At 35.2% G+C, this 23,226-nt stretch overlaps 1 protein-coding gene across 4 annotated transcripts in view; it reads right to left on the reverse strand.

Annotated features, from left to right (window-relative positions):
• LOC111415637 (SCY1-like protein bma) overlaps positions 1–13,938 on the reverse strand; it is a 265,493-nt gene extending 251,555 nt beyond the window's left edge. For all 4 annotated transcript variants that reach the window (XM_071197964.1, XM_071197963.1, XM_071197957.1 and 1 more), the window contains exon 1: positions 13,589–13,938. The gene's annotated coding sequence lies outside the window, so the exon portion shown is untranslated. The remainder of the gene's footprint in view (positions 1–13,588) is intronic.
• Positions 13,939–23,226: the final 9,288 nt, after the last annotated feature.

The following is a 23,226-nucleotide window of genomic DNA, read 5'->3' on the forward strand; positions in this document are numbered from 1 at the left end:
GCGTCTTTAATATGGATGAGACTTGCTTCTGTTTGGCTCCAAAAAGAAAACTCATACGATTTGTACTTCAACAGCAGAGCTGAAAGTGTTGATCCATCAACATCATCAACGTACTTGCCACGCCTAAACGGTCTCTTGCCTCAGTGTTCAATGATGTCGTTCCTTGACCACTCCATAAACCGACAGTACGAAAAAGGAAAAAAGAATATACTTCAAGCATTGTTACATCTGACAAATGGGTGGAATGTTTTAAACTCAAAGAGAAAGAGAAGAAAATTCAAGAAGAGCTGAAAATGGAGAGAAAGAAGAAAAGGGAAATGCAGAAAAATATATTAGAGGCGCAGAAGGCAAAGAAGACGAAGTAGACAAAGGAAAACTGTTTATGAAAGCGGGAGCAGCTTAGATGATGTTGACGATATTGAGAGAGAAAATGAAGAAACAATTGATATGTATGGAGTTACAGCCCCGCAGGAGTGTGTTGCAAAAATTTTGTGCGTGTTAGATGACGATGAGTTTGATATACAATGTCTAAAAAGCTTGGATCAGAAGCTTAGAAAAATGTTGGTCGAAAGATGACGATTATTTTCCGCAGTGCTGTAGACGTATTTGAAAAACAATAAATGTATTCATCTCCTTAACTTTTGTTGTATCTATGTGTCTAATAAAATATAAAAATTGTACTTTATTGCGGTTGAAGTGGAAACTTTTATAGCCATAACAGCGGTTTTGATGGCCATAAATGGGGAAATTGATTTACTTTTGAGTCTTACTTTTAAAGCAGTGTTACCGAGGAGTTGGATTGCCTCCACATTCCCATGGCCATGCAGTCTCTCTTAATGACTTCTTAATTACTGCAACAACAGTTATTGCCTAGGACCCGATGAAGGTTGCTATTACGTATGTAATATAGCATCGACGATGTTCCTCAATACTTTCTTTTGAAACCTCTGAATTACGTTTACATTAGTAACCTTGGCACAGCTCCGGAGTTGCACCTATACCTCAGAGTTTTATTTGTAAGTTAAGAGTTTTTTGTGAATGATTAATGTGAAATTTAGCTATGTACACATCTTCCTGCTATAATAGAAGTATCTATCTGCAATAGATGATTCTAAGATTTGCGAATACTGTTTAGAAATGCAAGATCACAATTTGTAGTTAAAACTATTTCAAAAGCCTATGCTATTACATTGCTTTCTATAACGAGTCATGTGTCATCCATCACCTTTAACTTTATGTTTATACACTTAGTTGTTCTTAGTATCGCGTTTTTTACTAACTCGCATCTACGATTTTCTTCATGTGATTTCATTGCTAACACAACTGCTATTTTTTCAAATTTTCAGCACGTTTGGTCTCATTCCCTTCTGGAAACTTAGAAATGCAAGGTAAACATAGTATTCTAGACTTCAACTCCATGATTTTTCAACTACATACATTTCATAACAAGCTAGAATAACAATATCAAATACTATACCATATCTTTTGATCTCGAACTTGGAGCCTAGAAGCCCTTCTTTTAATAAATATCAATCTTTTGATTTCAAAAACTCATAGCTTAATAGTATCACAGGACTCGTCGCTCTCTAAGACTCACAACATGTAATTACGCGCCCTGGTTATATCCGACTTTTTCAAAAGTTTCAACTTGCAAATTCCGCCAGAGAACACAGCCTGGGTCATCGAAACATTCACATCAGACTAAAACCTAAATCATCTCTACATATTCAAGTTTGAAAGAGAAAATATATTAGAAAATAGAAAATATAAATGTAAAGAATTGTTTGTTGATAAAAATGATTTTGTAGTGCACAGCGATGGAGGTTAGGTTCTCAACAAACGAAATAGTAATTGTCTGTAATTCTACAATAGAGGCTAAATACTTAACATTTATACAAGGAATTTTAACACTTAAAGCATAATCCTATACAGGCTGATTCTCAACCTATACGCATAAACTTGGGGATTTATTCCTCATGACAAATAATAAATAACAGGTGAAAAAAATTGTAGGAAAAGTTTTTTAGTTTCCTAGATATCTATGAAATTTACTTTCAAATCAAGAATACATATAAGATTTTAAAATGACAACAAAGCAAGTGTTCAAGTTGTTTCCAATATTACGATATCCCACTAGCGCGGCCTAAACCAGGGTGTTGGCGGATTGTCTCGGCAGCAGTTTGTATCTGATTTTGCAATCCTTGCTCAGTATTAACTTCCTTAGTATCCACTTCCTTAGCTGCAATGTTAAATGCCTGTGTTAACCACTGTATGCCATCTTCAGTCAAGAGGACGGCATCATCTGCATAGCACTCAATCTCAATTTTGTAATTATTCATAGTGTAACCATAGTTTACATTACATTCCTTGTAATGTTTGCCTTGTTCTAATTCTTTTATCCTTACTTTATCGAACGTTTTGTTTAGATATACGAAACAGAGGAAGGCTGCCTGACGTTTTCTCGACGGAATTCTATCTTCTTTTTGATGCTCTCAATATTTTCCTCAACATTGTGTGATCCGTACATGTCATTCTTCATCTCGTTAGTAAATTTCGCCATGCATCATTTGTATAGGCAACTCTTGCAATCAGAAGGACGTGAGCAAACGGCACACTCAAATGTATGTACAAATTTTTTTGCAGAAGATGAAATAAGTATGGTGGTATCAAATCTAAATAGATGCGTTAATTTGGTGTTGCTGTGTAAGATCATTTTTGGAAGCAAAGACTGTACGCTTTGGAGATGATATAATGGCCCGGCCTAAACCAGGGTGTTGGCGGATTGTCTCGGCAGTAGTTTGTATCTGATTTCGCAATCCTTGCTCAGTATTAACTTTGGTAACGTACACTATGCTTTTTAAGTGACCCCAATAGCCTTCCGGGAAGCACCTTATCTAGATATCACCGTATATATCGGATATCTATGAAACTAAATATCTTTTGCTACAATTTTTTTCGCCTATTACCCATTATTTGTTTCGAGGAATTTATGCGCATAGGTTGAGAATCACCCTGTACATATTTTATCAAAACATAGGTACCAGCGCAATTAAAACCCCGATTGTTCATAATAAAATCTAATTAAATCACCGCACATTACCATTACATTCGAAATTACTTTGCGGACATTTCTGGCAAGCATATTCGTCGTAATGAACAATTTCATTAGCTCTGTGAAATGTTGGGTTTGGTTAAAGTGGGTGTCCAATTGGGTGGGAGTTGTGAATGAAAGACAATTGTCGACATTGTTTAATATAGCGCGCAAGCGTTTTCATAATCAATTTTTAATTAAAAAGAAAGAGCTTTATAACACGAATAATTCTGAAAGCAGATATTTTATCATTTTTAACGTGTAATAATTGCTTATTCTAATTAAGTAAGACTATACTTGAAATCGACAAATTCATTGAAAACTAAATCTTTATTTAATCTCTCTCATGTTTTAATAAAACAATGATTATTACTAATTAATGTATTAATGAAATATATTCCACCGCTGTTGGACATTTAATCAATTAACGCAATATAGACAATTAAAATAAAATTAACAATCTTCGCATAAAATAATACGTAGCATTGCATATATTTTTTAAATACCTTAAAATAATTTTCCATTTTGCAACAACGCAGGGACAGATTTATCTTGAATACGGCTGCATAAATCAAGTCTCGTGGAAACCACTAAATTCATTAAACAACTAATTAATCCCGTAACAGGTTTCTTGTTTGAAAAATTATTTAAATAAGTAATCTTAAATAATCTATTTTTAACTTTCTTTTAAACTTTAAACTTTCTTTTGCAAAAAGCAATTATATTTTCTATTCCATGGTGAAACCATACCATTATTTGTTTAGTTTAAAACAAAACAATTCGATTCTGTCGTCAAACTGTTATATCGTCCACATCCCCATATAAAAATACCGACTACAGTATGTAAATTTTTGCATAACCCTATATAAAATTAAATAATGTGTTACCAATATTAAGTTACATTCTTATCATAGCAACTGACCATAAAGCTACCTACGAATCAAGTATTAGATCAACATGAGTTAATATTGAAATTTTGATAACCGAATGATGGCGAATCCTCAACACTTTTAATACTATGGCGTTACTGGAAACTTCAAGTATAATATAAAATTGCTTTACATAAAATTCTGAAATACTTTGGTTTTTCCCAATGTCTAGTCTTTCATAGATTTATGGCTAAAATGATATTCACAGTAAAATTATAAACTCGCATGTGTATCATAAGTCTCAAAAAGAGACCCGCTATTATAAGTGTTAAACAAAATCTATTGTGCTTTATTGCAGAATTAAACAACCACAAATTTTATGCCAAGCATAGTTGAATGAAAAGACTCGGTGCATAAATTAGCCAGCTTCATTTGTATATATTATTGTTTTAATTCCTAATGATGAGAATTGCTTTATAAAGTTCATTCAAAGCATTTTTTGCGGAAGAATGGACTTTACAGATTTTTGTTCCAAATTGATGAATGTCGTAAATAACACTTCTAAAAGTAGTGTTTTAAATTTGATAAGATTTATTTTCGCATTTTAGGAGTTGTGACAATTTCTTCCAAAGAAGCTGATAGACGCTGCTTCTGTTGGTTAAATAAGTTGCGCGTAGTATGGCTTCACCTCATATTGATTATGAACAGCGTAGAACTTAACTTCTCTGAAATGGTACTGCACGACATAACTTCCAGGATTTCATACTTTAGACCCGTCAAACTTTAAGTAACAAATTAACTACACTTAATTTTTGAGTATGGAGGAGAAGTTTATGTTGAAGTAATTATAAATAAAATGTCAAAATAATAAAGAACAGTAGGTATAGATTAGTAGCATCATAGACCAATTGTAGACCAATACAATTACCAGAGATCATTAATTTTTATAATTCAACAAGAACTACACTGTTATCAAAAATAGCAGACGATGACCTCTAACATTATTTCTTTCGCTTCTAAATACAATTGCAATAAATGCCCTGGTTATTTGTAAAACTAATACAAAACAATATAGTTTCAAACTAATACGACAGTTTCTAAAAGTTCTTGGTTTGTGAACCTAGCCCTAACCGGCAAAAATCATCCAAAAAATGTTTTGTATACCCACGAAATAAAGATCACAAAACTTTTCATAAAATGCATGCGATGTGATGCTGCTTTATGATCATGATTATTGTCATAACAGTGATATCATGTAATTATGTCTAATTTTTTTTGTGCCTAAATTTAACTAACTTTAGTGTTACTGGTAGAATAGTTCTCGCGAAATGAAAATGTTTAATATTCTACAAATCTTTACTCTACAGATTTATTGAATGACAAGACAATTTATACAACGACAAACAAGTTCAAGAGAACATGGACACGAAACAAACGAGAACGAATGTTTAGGTAAAAAAAAATGTTACTGTACAATTTAAATTGAAAATATGCAATAACAAAATTGACTTCTTAACAGTCTCCATCAATGAAATGTAGAATTTTCTAAAAATAATTTTAAAACCAGCTTACCGCAGAGGGTGCGCCTCTTGCTAATTATAGAGTCTCGACCACAAACGACCTCGACTTAATCAGAGTGCAATCATAAAGTCACTATTGTAATCATAGCTGAAGCCGTTTGTGGATGAGGTGCAGCAATGGGATGCTCAGTTTTGGATTGATATGATATTAATTATAGAGGCTCAATCGCTAGCGACCTCGACTTAATCGTCCGAAATGATATATTCCCTATTGTAATTAAAAGTGATGCAGCTTGCGGTCGAGGCGCAGCAATGTGATGATCAGTTTTTGGTTGATGTGATATTAATTATAGAGCAGTTCAAGGGATGGTTAAAACTCTCTCACGCTCTCTGGTAGTCAATAAAAAACCAAAACCAATGGTTAAAAGATTGCAAATAAATTCAAGATTTCTCAGATACAGGGGGGAAAAGAAAATCAACAATTTAATAATCAAAATTCGAATACATTACATTTTAAACTCTCTATAATAAGAAAAAACAACCTTAAGGTGAAATTACACAGAACACAACAACAACAAATGAAGATTGCGTTCAAGACGACGATGACGACGAAAAAACAATGAAACCAATGAAGATAAGAATGAAATCGAAGAAGTTATACGAAGAAAGTGAAGAATCAAGCAGTGAAAGCGACGAAGAAAACATAGAACATAATACTGATGATGAAAAAGATGTCGATAAGAAACATTTCATGGCCAGCATCCATTCAACAAAACCGACATTTGCCTTATCATTCCGTGATGTAGAAGATTCTTTAAATACATTTGAATGGAATGATTTACAAATGTTTTTATATGCCAAAAAGTCATTAACTGGTTTAGCAAAATTGTTTGTCAAAAGTGAAAGGGGAATAACTTCATGGCACAAAAAGCTGAAGGGTGAGTATTCCAAAAAGATTAGTAGTGCTACTTTAGATGAAATGTTGTTAAATAAAAAAATGAAAAAAGATGAAACCATACAAGAGTATTTTCTAAAAATGAAGACAATGGCTAGTAGAGGAAAAGTAGACGATGATGCGCTAATGGAATATGTTATTGGTGTAATTCCCGATGATATAAACAATAAAACTGTTCTTTATGGCGCAAGAACTATTAAAGAATTCAAAGAAAAGTTACACGTCTATGAAAAAATGAAGAAAAAGACTGATTCCGTGAAACGATTCGAAAATAATTCAAACAAGTTTAGCGGGAAAACAACAAACATCAACAACTGGTAATGCATGGGGAACCAGAATGATAGCATATCAACAACAAAACCAATAATTCGACTGTCCAAAGAAAGAAAGAGGAACGAAATGCCTTAAAGGATAATTATTATTCTCAGGAAGGATTGTGGGCAATAAAATCGCAATTAATTGATTCACCAATATTTCGCATCTATTTTCGACGCTTCCTCAGGGTGAGTTCGTAAATTGCACTAAATTAGCGAAAACTTTAAACATTGTCTTTCAAACACTCTTGTGGCATGACTGAAGTCATGCCACTCAACTCAGAGAATAAAAAAAGATGCGAAATATTGGTGAATCAATTAATTGCGATTTTATTGCCCACAATCCTTCCTGAGAATAATAATTAACCTTCAAAACTGCTAACGGGATTGAGGAAAAAATCTCCTGCTTGGTTTTCTTTAATTACACAGGATATGAAATGCTTTAAATGCAACAATTATGGGCATAATATACCGAAAATGAAACAGGGAAGAATTATAAAGAAGTGATATTAGAAGAAGGGTCGATAACTGTCTTAATTGATACTGGAAGCGCAGTCAACCTTATTTGCATCAACGAATACTTACGATTAAACATACCACGATTTAAAGAAAAGTTTATAACAATTACTGGAATTGGAAAGAACAACATTAAGACTTTGGGTCAGTTTGTGTGTAATATTATTACAGATGGCGATGTGTATCACACTACAGTACACATTGTACCTGAAAATGTTATGAGTTGCTTTTGGGTGATGATTTACTCTCACAGGCAGAAGAATTGATTAACCATTCTGAAATCCATTTCAAATTATGTAAATTGCTCTTGATGACGAAGTTAATTGACAATTTAATTAAAGATAAAGTTTAAGACAATTTAACTGAGATAAAAGACACGAAGTTAAGGGAAGAGGTGAGAGAATTGATCAATAACTATCGACCGGAAGAACGTGTTACAACTCCAATGCAAACAAAAATTGTTTTAAAGGAAGACATTCCGATTTCCCATAGATCTCTACATTTGTTGCAGGCAGAAATGGATGAAGTGAATGAACAAATTGATAGATGACTGCATGAAGGAATCATCGAACACAGCTGTTCTGAATATTCAAGTCCGATTCACTACCTGTTATTGAAGATCAACTAGACAGATTGCAAAAATCAAAGATATTCAGTACGCTAGATCAGAAGAATGGATTTTTCCATGTCCCGTTGAGGAAGGAAGTAGAAAATGTACATCCTTTGTAACGCCTGCTGGTCAGTATCAATTTCTTTGAACACCATTTGGGCTTTGCAATTCACCGGCCATATTCCAAAGGTTTATTAACAATACCTTCAAAGATTTGATTAATGGAAGCATTAATGGAAGCAAATTTCCAGAACCTAGAAATCTGAAGCAGCTCCAATCATTTTTGGGCCTTGCTGGTTATTTTCGAAAATTCGTCAAAAACTATTCGCTGATAACTAAACCGTTAAGTGATTTAATGAAAGAGGATCAGTTATTCTGTTTTGGAAGAATTCAGAGAGAAGCCTTTGAAAGATTAAAGACCATCTTATCAGACCGTCTTGTCCTTAAAATTTACCAAAATGTTGCTATAACTGAATTACATTGTGATGCTTCTAAGTTTGGATTTGGTGCAATACTGATGCAAGAAAGCGAATATGACCAAAAATTACATTCTGTGTATTATATGAGTCGGAAGGCAACACCTACTCAACAAAAGTATTCCAGTTACGAGTTGGAAGTTCTAGCTATTATTGAAAGCGTCAAAAGGTTTAGAGTATATTTATTAGGCATTAACTTTGAAATTGTTACAGATTGTTCAACATTTACTAAAACATTAGAGAAAAAAGAGCTATGTACTAGAGTTGCTAGATGGGCACTTTTATTAGAGGAATTTCAATATATCATTCGTCATTATTAATGACTCATTAACCAAGACAACGTATGAAGCATGTTGATGCTCTCAGTCGTTACCCAGTGATGTTAACCTCCATCAACGATACAACAGATCGAATCGAAAATGCTCAAAGATCCGACGATACGCTGAAACTAATATTTGGTTTACTTGAAAATTGTCCATACGAGGACTATGCTGTTGAAGGTAAAGTGTTGTACAAGTATGAAAATGGTCAACTTACTGGATTACTGGTGGTACCAAAAACTCTATAGTACGAGATCATCAAGAAATGTCACGACAACAACGGACACTTAGGTTTAAAGAAAATGATGGACATCCTTAAGCAAGAATTTTGGATATCAAGACTTAGAAAAAAAATAGAGAATTGTCTTACAAATTGTATAACGTGTATTATGGTGAAGAGAAAGACAGGTAATCCTGAAGATTTTCTAAATTCAATCGAAAAAGGATCTACGCCGCTAGATACTTATCATATTGATCACCTTGGTCCTTTACCTTCTACCAACAAGAACTATAAGTACATTTTTACTGTAATAGATGCTTTTAGTAAATTTACTTGGTTATATCCAACCAAAACAGTGAACAATAAAAAAGTGATAGGAAAACTAGATAGTCAACAGAAAATTTTTGGCAATCCTACAAGTATAATTTCCGATAGAGGAGGAGCATTCGTATCTGATGAATTCAAAAATTATTGTTCATAAGAAAAATATTGATCATATTCTGATTACTATCGGAATACCCCAAGGAAACAGGCAAGTCGAAAGGTTAAACAGAACCATAATATCATGTCTAAGTGCTTTATCACTAGAAGAACGGGAAAAATGGTTTAAGTATGTGGAAAGATTACAACAAATTCTTAACAGAACTAACCATAGAAGTACAGCCGTCTCCCCATTTAAAGTTTTCACTGGAATCGATATGCGTTATTCTGAAGATCTAAAATCACAAGAATTACTAGAAAAAGATTTGATACAAAGACTAGATGAAGAACGATCTCAAGTACGAGATGATGCTGCAAAACAAATAGCACGAATTCAAGAAGAATATAAAAGAAATTGCAATAAAAAAAGAAAGCAAGAGTTTATGAAGTTGGTGATTGGGTTGCAGTTAAACGAACACAGTTTGAAAGTGGACTTAACTTGAGAATAAAGTTTTTAGGACCTTATAAAGTTATTACATGAATGGTTTGAGATGTACTACAGCATCAGCAGATCATTTGAAGCCATATCCACAAAATAATGATGTTTGGTCATTATCCGAGTCGGATGAAGATCAGAATGGCCGAGATGTGGGATTGACAGAGAGGATCATTCAGACAGAGAACAGTAGAGAAAGACTGACGTAATGAGTAATAGAACTATTTTCTTATAAAATAAATGATTAATACGTTTGTAAAAAAAAGAGTGTTAGATAAGTTTAAAGACTAAATGTTTAATAGTTTGACACTTTACATTACAATAAATATTTTAGTTTGTTACTTTTAAAACATTTGATTTTAATTTGACATCTAATCCTACATATGTATACTACATTCTGTCATTTTTTTAAGTACAATAATGACGTTTTATTACACATTTTTCTTTAAATTATAAATATCAGGAAAACTATTAAAGTTAGACATATGACATACTTATCATTAATTAAAGGGAACTTGATGAGCAAATCAACTAGAACATAATATACAGATTGTTCCATTTAGAAAACTTAAGAAAAAGCCATTTGAAAAACATCAAAAGTAACTAAGCTTTATAAACACTCTGTATAGTGTATATAATATCTTTGAATACTATCATCTACCTACTGGCTTTGACTATTGTCTGACGTAGTTTCAAGACAAAATTGGAAAAAATGTCGTTTTTAAAAAGATCCTGTAATGGGCACATTTTGGAAGAACAATTGAATATCTCAGGAAGCCTGTGTAAGTGAAAATAATTTTACGTAATAGAGAGTGATGTACAAAAGATACTATTTTGTTTTGTCGCCAATTTTGGTAAACATTAGTCTTGACAGTTCATATTTGGCAGTCGTGAAGTGGAGACGTGGCAAATTTATTATGGAAAAATATTCGGTAAACCAACGTGTTTTAATAGTTAAAACATTTTATCAAAATCAATCATCGATTACTGTGACGATGAGAAAGTTACGTAAAATTTTTGGGAGAAACAACGTGCCAACAAGACGCACTATTTATCGTGTAATGAATGATTTCGAAGAAAGAGGGACTGTAGCTGATAGGCCCAAGCATGGACCACAACGTACTGCAAGATCAGCTGAAAACATTACTGCTGCTCAAGAAAGTGTTCAAAACAATCCATCAACCTCAATTCGACGCCGTGCTCAGGAGGTTGGTCTTCAAAGAACAACTTTGGCCACAATTTTGCACAAGGATTTGCATTTGTTTCCATTTAAGATTCAGTTGACACAAGAGCTTCTTCCAGAAGACCATTTACGCCGCCGTACATATACCAATAGGATGTTACAGCCCGCCCATGACAACCCCGATTTTCATGAAAAAATCATAATGAGTGACGAGGCACATTTTCAGTGGAATGGATATGTGAATAAACAGAATAGTCGATTCTGGGCAATGGAAATTATTCATCAGTCACCTTTGCATCCATTAAAAGTGACAGTCTGGTGTGCAATTTGGTCAGGAGGAATCATTGGACCTTACTTCTTTGAAACTGAGAACGGCGTAACGGTAACTGTCAATGGGGAGCGATATCGTGATATGATTGAAAACTTTTTAACGGCACAATTGCATGCTTTGGGCTTGATTAACATGTGGTATCAACAAGACGGTGCCACATCGCATACAGCCAGGATTACAATGGAATTACTGCGAGACCTCTTTCCACAACAAGTTATTTCAAGAAATGGTGATGTTGATTGGCCTCCACGGTTGCCTGATTTGACTGCTCCGGACTATTTTTTGTGGGGATATCTGAAAAGCAAGGTTTATGCAAACAAACCAGAAACGCTGGAGCAACTCAAACAAAATATTTGTGATGAAATTAATGAAATACCGCGTGAAATGTGTGAGAATGTAATGAAAAATGTGCTGAAAAGGGCCCGCATTTGTGAGGCTAACAGAGGCGGACATTTATCTGATATTGTATTCCATACATAATTGTCGACATTAAATAAAACATTTATCAATATAAGATCCATTCTCTTTCATTTAATCAAAAATTATAAACAAACAAAGTAGTATACCTTCCCGGCGGACACCTGTATAAGAGATATACAAAACAACTTTTGTATAAAATCATTTTTTGCTTTTCAAACGGTTTAGTAACTATCGACCGCCTGGATGCTAATAACTCACCCTGTATATACAAGACTGCAAAGAAAACAAATTTATCTGAAATCGTTAGGTACTATGACACAAACCCAAGTAATGGAAGAGTTGGGATGTAACAGATCTCCACAGAAAGATTGAAATGCTCTCCGAATTTCCGTTTTATACCAAATAAAATATCAGAAAAAAATGGTAAAAAATTACAATGTAGAATAGTAATTGGGATTTGTGTGATTATGTAATTCCATGGTGACGACACAAAATGCGATTGCAAATCGTAGCTTATACTTTAAGCATTTACGCAATACGCTGGACCAAAGAAACACAAAGAAAATGAAAGTTAAACAGTCATATTTCACCGTATACAATTGTTGTTTTCATCGGAAGGTAACCCAAAAAATGAAAAAGTAATTGCTTCAAATATGATTCAAGTTTTCCATAGTGTCAAGTATCATGTTTCGCCGCTGGTTAAAATTGCTCCATAAAAGTAATAAAGTAAATAATTCAAGTATCGTAAAACAGATAACAAGAGGGAGCATTAAATTTACTGATTTAATAACCAGGTTTATAATCATATTTTGTGGCAGTTGTGCAGAATAATATAAGATGTGAACCCCTTATCTCCATCGTTATGAATCTTTCCCACTGACAATTCAATATTTTATACCAAGAATAAATTGTAGGCTTTTACTAAGATGAATTCAAATTTGATTCAACTAATCAATGTTAAGGAGAATTTATTACGTTAATGTTTTTTATAAAATCACATTTTTTAATTAATAATAAAAATAATATGAATCCAACAAACTCATTTACTTCCGGATGATAAATTAAAATGATTTTGAAAAAACAGAGCATTAAGCACTTTGGTCAATATGGTTAGCCTAATGGAGTTAAAGCAGTTACAGAAAACGAAATCGATATTATATAATCGCTAGCAATTTAAAGAATAATTACAGAAATTACTTTATAATCTTCTTTCAATCTAAGGATTTTAAGATTTATACTCTATAATTTCACATAAATCAAATTTAAAGCTTTAATTAAAAAATGTTTGCTTTACATGATTTTTGAATATTAAAAAGTTACTGAAAAATATAAAAAGAACTCTTTAATAACATCGCGTATTTACATGGAATGATTATTAAGGTTCCAGAACGAGCTGAAGTACTGAATGATCACCGCGAAAATGAGTCCATTTATTGCATCCGCATGAATTCTCAGGAATATTTTACTGCAAATTTATTCAGGAATGTCAGTGTATCGATCCGTCTTGACGCTGCCGTGTCGCGTTGACAAGTTTGCGCCAGCCGTTAACGAGTGAAGACGAGGATCAAAAAACGCAGACCGCAGCCAAAAAAAAGTATAAAGAGAAGACTGATTTTTAAATTGCAAAACTTGCAAATTTGCATTTTCAAACGAACGATGATAAAACGGTGAACGGTCAACGCAAGAATATGTTTTGTATAACTTTAAAATTTAAAAACTAAAAAAAGAAAGAAAACATTTTCACGAAGCGAACTTAGATTTTTTCGTTTTAAAAAAATAAAAGGAACTTGTTTCTCTTTCTTGGCGTTTTTTTTTATTGTAGGTCAAAATAAAAGTTTGAAACTTACCAATCTTTTGTTGATGTTGAGGTCTTCGAAAAATTGTTTTCTCGATAACTTTGATGAATAATAAAAATGTTTAATTAATTAATGTTTTTTTCTGATATTTTTTCACAACCGCAACTGAACTCTAAACGGTGATTACAAATATGATCGTTTTTCCAAAATTTTTTATTACTTAATAATAAAAAATTCCTAATATTTTTTAGCCAATACACGATAAACACGTGAAAAAAAATGTAATTTTTCTTTCGAAATAGCGCCAATTTGTCGCGCACATGCACGCCACAGTCTCCGAATGAGTAGGAAGCTTTTGTTGGCTACCTGTTGCGACTGAATGTCTTCAGTTCGGAGGGCGACAGTAGCGCTATCTCGGCCAGCTGCGCGTGAACTACGCCAGGCCCGGACATTCCTAGTACCTGCTGCGCTTGCCCTGGCCCCTCACGTCCCCCAGAGAACAACCCTCTCACCTGGGGAGAGAAAAGCATGGAACCCGATGGAAAAACCATCCATTCTCCCTGCCGCCTCGAGAAAGGACGATGGGCCATAGCTGACCCTTTGGCCTGTCCATTCGAGAACCGGCCTTTAGCGAAAGGGCAAAAAGGAAGAGAAGTCCTGACAACGCGGTCGGTTCGCAAATGCTCCACGCCAGAAATCAAAGCGAAAAGAAATTGGAAAGGGGTCTATAAGAAAATCGATAATTTGTGTGCGTTTTGACCCGTTTCTGAAAACCGCGATATTTCCCCTATGTGGGGTTAGCTTAAATCGTTTAAACGAAAAACGAAATCCCAATTCAAAAACGTTTATTTTAAAATTTTCAAATTCAGTCATTTATCACCTCTATTTAATATCTATAATTTTGGATTTTTGATCATTAATTTTTATGTAAAAAATAAAAAATTAATGTTAATTATGAATCGAAGTTAAAATCTTGTCATTAATACCACCCTCGCACTTCATTACTGCTATATTAAGTTATAGTCCTCAAATGTGTGCATTCTTGGATGGATAATTGCCATAATAATGTCAATAACAAAGACGTTCCAGCCTGTTGCATTCAAGGAATTTCGACCCCACAGCAAATTAGATCATTTATAGATAAGTCTAGTAGTATACAGGGTGTATCTAAATTGCTTGGCCAAACTTCACCACGGTGATGTATGGAACAAAACTGTAAAAAAAGCTCCTATATGTATGAAAATGTTTCCTTAAAAAGTTATTTCAAAATTAATAGAAGCTAATAATTGGCTTGTTATTTCAACCATACATCCGAGTTAATCAAGTTCGTTATTGTCGAATTAGATATTACCTTTGCAATGACTTATGATGGTTCATGTACGACGATGCTCCACCACTATTCAGCCTTGTTGCTAGAAAGTACATAAACAATCATTTTCTGAATCTTTGGAGTGGCAAAGACCACGCCGTCACGTTCTCCAGATTGCACTTCGAAAGATTTTTTTTACGGGGCCACCTAAAACAACTGATGTACGCTACACCGATTCATACTTTAGAAGAACTGCGAAACTGAATCAGTCATAGTTTTCGTGTAGTTCAGAATAGTTCCGAAATTCTTGAGCGTATGTATGCATGTATAGATTCGGGAGTGCGTGCGAAACCGCACACCACACTTAGGCCCCGTTGGGCCCCTTGTGTATCCTCCATTACACACTCTGATCACATCAACCAGCCTAAGGTTTTGCCAAAGGCTAGGACAGCTCCTAGAGGTGCATTCCTGATATCATCTGTGGTTGGCCAGTCTTCCCCGAAGGTCCTCATTCTGAGAGAGAGGCAATCACACAAGATGTGTTTAACAGTCTCGTCATCCTGTTCACAGGCTCGGCATAAAGGGGAGTCAACAAGCTTCATGTTTTGAAGGTGCTTATTTACCTTACAGTGTCCCGTGAGGAGACCTGTGACAGTTCGAAGAACTGAGCTGTTGCGGCTGAAGGATATTTTAACAATTCCTTGGCGAGATGACAGCCCGGGGTTCGGTCTCACCCGTTTACGAATTTTTTGTGGGTAATGCGCTTAATCGACTCGATATGAGCAGCTAAAGAGGGGGTAATTTTCTGCCCACGTTTGGCTAGCCTGTCCGCATGGTTGTTACCCTTGGAGCCAGAATGCCCCTTAACCCACTGGATTCTGACACGATTATATTTCTCGGCCTCCTCCAGTCCTGTGTGACAATCCATAACTAATGCAGACGTTATAATAACTCTGCTTAAGACTTATTTAGTAAAGAGTCTTAAGAGATTGTTTAGTGTCTGTAAAAATAGTAAAACATTTACCCCGCTTGTTCGAGTCAACAATGCAGTCGGCAGCAAATTTAATAGCAGTCAGATCTGCTTGTATGACGGTAGTGCTAGAACCTAGAGGTTCCAAGAGGCGAATCCGGGGATTGTGAGAGAAGACCCCCGCGCCTGCGCCATTTCGTCCTTTTGAACCATCAGTGTAGATCTTTAAAGTTCTGTGTCCATCTACTACTTTGGGACTGACATGGGTGAGGTACTTCCTTGAGAAAACATATTTTGCTGGTCCGTGGTCAGTCTTACACTCAAGTAAGGGTGTGTCTAACACTGCTCCCCTGCAGAGTGTTGAACTGCTGCCAGCGTCCCTATCCTTCATAATTCCTACTGATTGTAGACTTTTCATGGTTACCAAGGCCACTTCCTGAATATGTAGGTTGAATGGTGGTAAATTTAACATGACTTCCATGGCCGCGGTGGAGGTTGATCGCAGCGCACCTGTAACATACAGACACGCGAGTCTCTGTATTCTATTGAGTGCAGTGGTGGCGGTAGACTTAGAAGTTCTAGTCCACCATACCACCACACCGTAGTTAAACATTAGTCGAACCACGGCAGTATAAATCTACAGGACTATCATGGAGGACAAACCCCAAGTCCTCCCGACAGCCCTCCGGCACGTAAGCTTTATTAACTCTATTATCTAGGTGGGATTTCCACGTTAACTTATTGTCTATTATTAAGCCCAAGTACTTAACTTCTGTAGACAGTTTAAGTGGAGTTTTAGCAAGTATATTGGCTCTAGGATTGCCAATGTTGCGCATGCGTGTAAAAAGAACCATCTCTGTCTTCTTGGGATTGACTGAAAGGGTTTGTGTATTACACATTCTTGAGCGTGTTCGTCAATCAATGGTTAGGTTCGACGATGTCAAGCCAGTCTTGCTACCGAAGGAAGATACTTTGAGCACTTACTGTAACGTCTAACCATAGTAAAATCCTAAATCTTTGTCACTTCCTGTAACTATCACATACAAAAAAATTTGTATCATCCGGGATTTTGCACGTTTTTGGAAGCAGGCACATGTAGTTCCTATTTTCAAATTACAGACCTATATCTTTATTATCATTATTGAGTAAAGTTCCCGAAAAACTGATTTACACAGGTTTTTTGCAGGTCGCTCGGTCGAAGGCAATATGTATAATATGCTTGAATACAGTGATTTTACTTTTACTTCCTTTGATCACACAACTCAAGTAGATGCCATTTACGCAAATTTCATCAAGGCTTTCGATCGCGTTGATCACAATCTCCTGTTGTTAAACCTTCGTAAAATTGGAATTGGTAACTAGTTGTTACGCTAGATTGCTTCTTATATACGTAGAAGAACTTAGATTGTTTCTATTAGTGGTTGTTATTTTGATTCAATGTCGGTCGCTTCAGATATACTATAGAAAAGCCATTCGGTTCGCTGCTATTTAATATATACATCATTAACTACCGTGTTATTATAACTTTTTAAGGAAGCATTTTCAGACATATAAGAATCTTTTTACAATTGTGTTTCATACATCACGGTGGTGAAGTTTGGCCAAGCAATTCAGTACAACCTGTATACTACTAAACTTATCTATAAATAACCTAATTTGCTGTGGGGTTGAAATTCCTTGAATGCAACAGGCTGCAACGTCTTTGTTATTGACATTATTATGGCAATCATCCATCAAGAACGCATATTTCAAGACTACAACTTATTATAAAAGTAATGAAGTGCTAGAGTGATATTAATGGCATTAGATTTTAATTTCGATTGATAATTAAAATTAATGTTTTATTATTATTTTTATGAAAAAATTAATTATCAAAAAATCCGATATTACATATTAAATAAAGAAATGTGATAAATTACTGAATTTGAAACTTTTAAAATAAACAGTTTTAAATTGGGACTTTGCTTTTCGCTTAAACGATGTTGATGAAGTTTGGCCAAGCAATTCAGATATTCTTGTACAGGATGGGCCAAATTGGACACTTTTAAAGAGAAACTCCTCTTTCTATAAGAGCTTGAGGAAAAAGGATATCAGCGTCTGAGGCTCGATTTTTAAAAGAAACATAATGGCGTAAACCGCATATCGATATCTCTTACGGTTACAGTTCTCAGAGATACAGGATGTTTTTCAAAAAAGAGCATTTTCGAATAGTTGTCATAACTTTTTTCTTATTGGTAAATCTTCCTTTCTGTGAAAACATTTCCGAAGCAACTTTTTATGTAGAATTCGATGGAATAAGTTAGCTTTCCCTCAAAGCAATATTTTAGTGGTTATTGACATAGAAATGATTTTTTTTAAATGGAACTCCCTATATATTTTTGCAAAATCGACGAGAGCATAAAATTTCCTTTCCAAAAATATAGCACACTCGATATCTCGCTCAAGTCTTCTTTAAAATATACAACTTGGAAACTTTTAAGATATCCAATTGCGTACTAGTAGGCTAGTGGGATTTGATGGCGTTTCGATAAAACAAATGCATTGTTTATGAGTATCTATCTGTCAAATTTTGATTCAAGTTGTAAGTGATAGTGCTTATCGTTAGAGTATTACTTAGTTGTCATCAACTTTCAAAATAATGTCATATAAAAATTATGAAAAATGGGACATGATAGTATGTTTTAAAAGGGGGTGAACGCAGAGACTGCAGGAAATTTATATCATGAACGATATCCAGAGAGGCGGCCACCTTTTAATGATATCTTTAGAAGATTGTGATATAATCTACCAATTCGAAAAGAAAAGATCAAAACCTTATATACCAAATGAAGATGGGGAATTAGAAGAGGTAGTAGTTTTAGGGGCAATGGAAAATAATCCACAGATATCAACGCGGCAATTGAGTTTAACCACAGGAATTCCAAGAACCAAAGCTAGGCGGATTTTGAAAAAATTTAGATTGAATCCATACAGAACTAGCAATGTCCATTACCTCAGACCAGGAGATCTTGAACGGCGCATGAATTTTTGCCAATGACTCTTGGGAAAATGTGACAAAGCACGCAATTTTTCTGTAAATTGTATTTGACAGATGAAGTGTATGTGAGTAGTGCTGATAGACAGCACAAATAAAATATTTGAACATATTTAGGCAATAAATCGAACCTGTTGTTGACGATTTACCTTTAGCGCACCTACGAAATATATTTTTTCAACATGATGGAGCGTACTTTCTCAAAATCTGCACATATAAGTTTTAAAGTTGTATATTTCAAAGAAGACTTGAACGAAATATCAAGTGTGCTATATTTTTGGAAAGGAAATTTTATGCTCTCGTCTAATTAGCAAAAATATATAGGATGTTCCATTTAAAAAAATCATTTTTATGTCAATAACTGCTAAAATATTGCTTAAGTTACTTATAAAAATCGAGCATCAGACACTGATATCATTTTTCCTATATCTCTTATAGAAATAGGAGTTTCGCTTTAAAAGTGCCCAATTTGGCCCACCCTGTACATTAACATATATATCCAACAATTACATATATATTTGACATGGTGAATTACGTGCTTTAAGATGTCACATTAAATTATCACATTTTATTCAAATTTTCTTTTAATTGCAAATGATGGCAGTAAAAAATAACTAAACGTGTTGAACAAAATTAAATTCAACGCTTCTAGTTATTGTTGTGAGATTCCGATAAATTCGTCGTAATCGGAGATAACCGGTTGCTAGTAATTTGATCAGGTGAGAGTGTTATTGTTGATAGTAGTTAAATAAAGTAATGTCGAATGAACGCGAAACAAATTTTACACGAAAAATAGAAATAGAGCAAAACAATATTTTCATTTGAGATTTTGTAAATATAAACGAGAAACAATATAACAATATGTTTTTATTAACATACCGCTCTTCTTGCTTTAATAATAAGCAAAATAACTGAACTAAAAAAATCTAAATATTTCGCTGATACATAACTTAACTATCGAGGGAGTTATAGTCACAATTTTTATAATGGCGAAGTTGTAAGTCGATCAGATCCTTGATAAAGAACCTCAAAGACTACTTAGCTGGTGGATATCTTGCGTCCGTACTATAAGTGGTATGGACTTCAACTTTTCCAGATTTGATTCGCCATTTATTGGGGGGTACTACCGAACAGACAAGCGAGGTGGTTTTCACTCCATCAGTGAAGACTGCCAACGAGCTTCTAACTAGAAAATAAATGCTAGCACCTCGAAGCTGTTAGGATCGTCCCAAAAAGAATTAGGAAAGCGATAGTTTAATATATCCTTTGGGGTTGAAGAAAGGAAAGTTAAACTTCCAATTTGTCTAGTCACTTGATAAACTTTGTGACATGGCCAGTTTTGTTGCAGATGAAAACAACGACCGAAGCTTTTGGCCAGTACCAACCTGGAGAATGAACAGGTCTTGCTACAAATCGCTGGTAAGCAACTTACAAACCGTAGATTTTCAAATCAGTAGCAACTTCCACATAAACAGCCAAGGTGCTTAAACAAATAAGTAAAATTAAATAATTCTTGTAGACGCATCCCGTTCTTCACCGAGCAATAGGGAGTTGAAAAGATATAGAGTAATCCTATCATTAATGTAAGAAAAGCCTCATAGAAATGATTCAGGTTGTTGGAAGCTGACCTATATTAGCATTAGGTATCTTGGGCATACAATGCATCGATGAATGCAAGATCTTATTGGAACGCGATCTATGATTATTCAAAAACTACGACGAATGAAAGATGTGGCAAGTTATGTTATTTCATAAGTTATTACAATTGGCAATCAGATTAGTGATTGTTGAAATTTCTGCCATAATGATTGGATGTTTCTCATTTAATTTTCACGAATCGAAGGCGTCCAATTACGTGGAGAAAACCGTCACTGCTTCCTAAACTACGTATGGAAGATCGGCAAGGCGAATTGTCCTTTATGCCCCTGCGCTGATGCCAGAGTGGATGACACACTCTTCAGCTACCAAAGATGGGGAATGGCTAGAGAAGAATTGGCTGTCGAGATTGCCCTAATAACACTGGAATCTATTGTGGACTGTATGATGGCCGAGGAACTGGTCAAAAATAAGTGCTTTTGTGACCCAGGTATTGCTCCAAAAGAAAATAGATATGATTGCGCTTGACAGGTAGTTTGATATGTAGGTAGCTGCAAGAAGACGCCGAAGTAGTACCCTTACGGGTCCAAGAGACCCTTCCGCCCCGGCAAGTTTACATGTTTCTACAATGAATTAAAAAGTTAACCTTTTTTTTTTATGTGATTTCACACTTACCCCATCGAGAGATGATACCTGTTGGATCAATAATACCTGGTCAAAAGGATACTGAAAGAAGACGCCGGAGGAAATACTCCTGCCGAAGCAAGTATCCTCTCCGCCCCCTGTAAGTCAGGGTGTTGTCAAAATGAATTAAGAACGTTAAATTTTTGTTTCTCTATGATTTTAAACTTATCTAAACCAGGCATGATACCTACTGGGTTTAAAATACTTGCCTATTTAACAAAAGATTGGATGAAGATGTGAGAATCTGAAGGAGAGATGATGCTGGATGGATAATATCCGACAAATGGAAGTGTTTCCATTGAAGTAATACCCTAAAGGGTGGTCACAAGGAAGAGAGGAGAGTTTCTACTGGATATTGAACCATTAGCCCCAGACTGCTGGGCAAAGTAGAGACCATCACGCTATCCCTAGGCGCCAACAATAGGGCGGTGTGCGTAAATACAGTTTCGCCTCCTCTGAGCAAACGAATATGTTAAAAGATTAGTGTTTTTTTTTCTGATGAGTCATGTAATTATCTTGCACAAAATTTACACAAAGACATGTTGTCCACACGATCTTCGTCATATATAAAAGACATCTAAGTATCCGTAGGCTTTGTGCTTACTTGTGGATCAAATTCTTCCCTTCTGGTTATATGTTCAAAGGTTTTCTTCGTGTTGTTTGCCGGAATCTCTAAACAACGATCTCGTCATTACACTTGCTTTTTTGTTCAGTGCCTTACGTCTTATAGTTTATGAGCGTATTCCTGGGGAGTACTACATTACATTACATAAATTACATATCGGGTAGGCGGACTAACCAACCTTGCACCGCGTCCCTAAGGATCTATTGTACCCCGATAGATAACGTTCTTAGATTTTATCATGCAGCCCAATGCTCTTAACGAACATTAATACCTTGTTCGGTGAAAAGTCATTCAAATCCTTTGGGGAGATAAACTGCGACCCAACAATCGAGAATTTGATACGATTAACAGCAGGGTAGTGGCATAAAACCTATTCAACCGTCTCCTCGTCCTCCGCACATAGTCGGATTTCAAGCTCTACGAGCAAGTCCTAAAATATTCCCGGGTTTGACAGTGGCGCTGTTAATGAACACCTGAGCATGTCTCATTCCAGCAGCACTGGTCCACAGTATGCGAAGTCTCTCTTCAGCCCACAGTCTAATCGTATGATTGGCCATCGTAAATGATACACCAACTGCTGGCTCTCGCCCAGTATTACTCAAAATGAGTCAAATGTCCTTTGTGCATGATCATTATCTGTTTCTAATAGTACGATTTCCACCAAAGAGGAGGTGCTGAGATTGGTTTCAAATTCTCTAAAGTCACGAATGAGTCATCTTCTCTTGGAGTAGTACACACTGAAGACTGTGTCTCATCTCTTGTATGGGACACACCCGAAGAAGCAAAAGCATCATCAGGAATAACGTGAGGGTCGAATAGATTCCAGTAGCCATGTTGCTGATATATATTCCCATCAAAGAACAGAAATTTGTTCATCCCAAAACGTTTCAAATATTTTGAAGACTGCTTATTCATGGGTTGCAACTCATTACTCGGACCGCAATAAAACACGATGCAATGTTTATCAACAGCGCTTGCGATGTTCGCATACAGATAAGGTAACGCTGTATCAAATATTAGCACCACCTTAATATGGTAAAGCCATTTGATAAAAATAGCCATTGTCATACTGCACCTGCCATTCATAACAGTCCCTGTTCTAGGTAACGTATGTTTCACCCATTCCAGCTTCAAACGATGGCTTTTGAAGATCACCTAGGTGGAATAACTGTAACAATATGATCGCTGCATACAACAATTGTTACATTTCCTGCATGCTCAGGTGCAACTACTTAGATGCACCTTTTTGTACTTCTCCTTCCTAGAACAATTTGCTGAAGATGAACTGTGAGCCAGCACCCTTCTTCGTAAATATAATAGATTCTTTCAGATTTTGTCCTAATACAGTGGAACCTCGTTTAACGAGTACCTCTCATAACGAGCATTTCGTATAACGAGTAAAATAAATTGTCTCGCTTAACGATCGATATTTCGCATGAGTGACACGCATAGGAGAAGTCCTTTATTCTCG

Source organism: Onthophagus taurus, chromosome 1, assembly GCF_036711975.1.
Source record: "Onthophagus taurus isolate NC chromosome 1, IU_Otau_3.0, whole genome shotgun sequence".
Taxonomy (NCBI): Eukaryota; Metazoa; Arthropoda; class Insecta; order Coleoptera; family Scarabaeidae; genus Onthophagus; species Onthophagus taurus.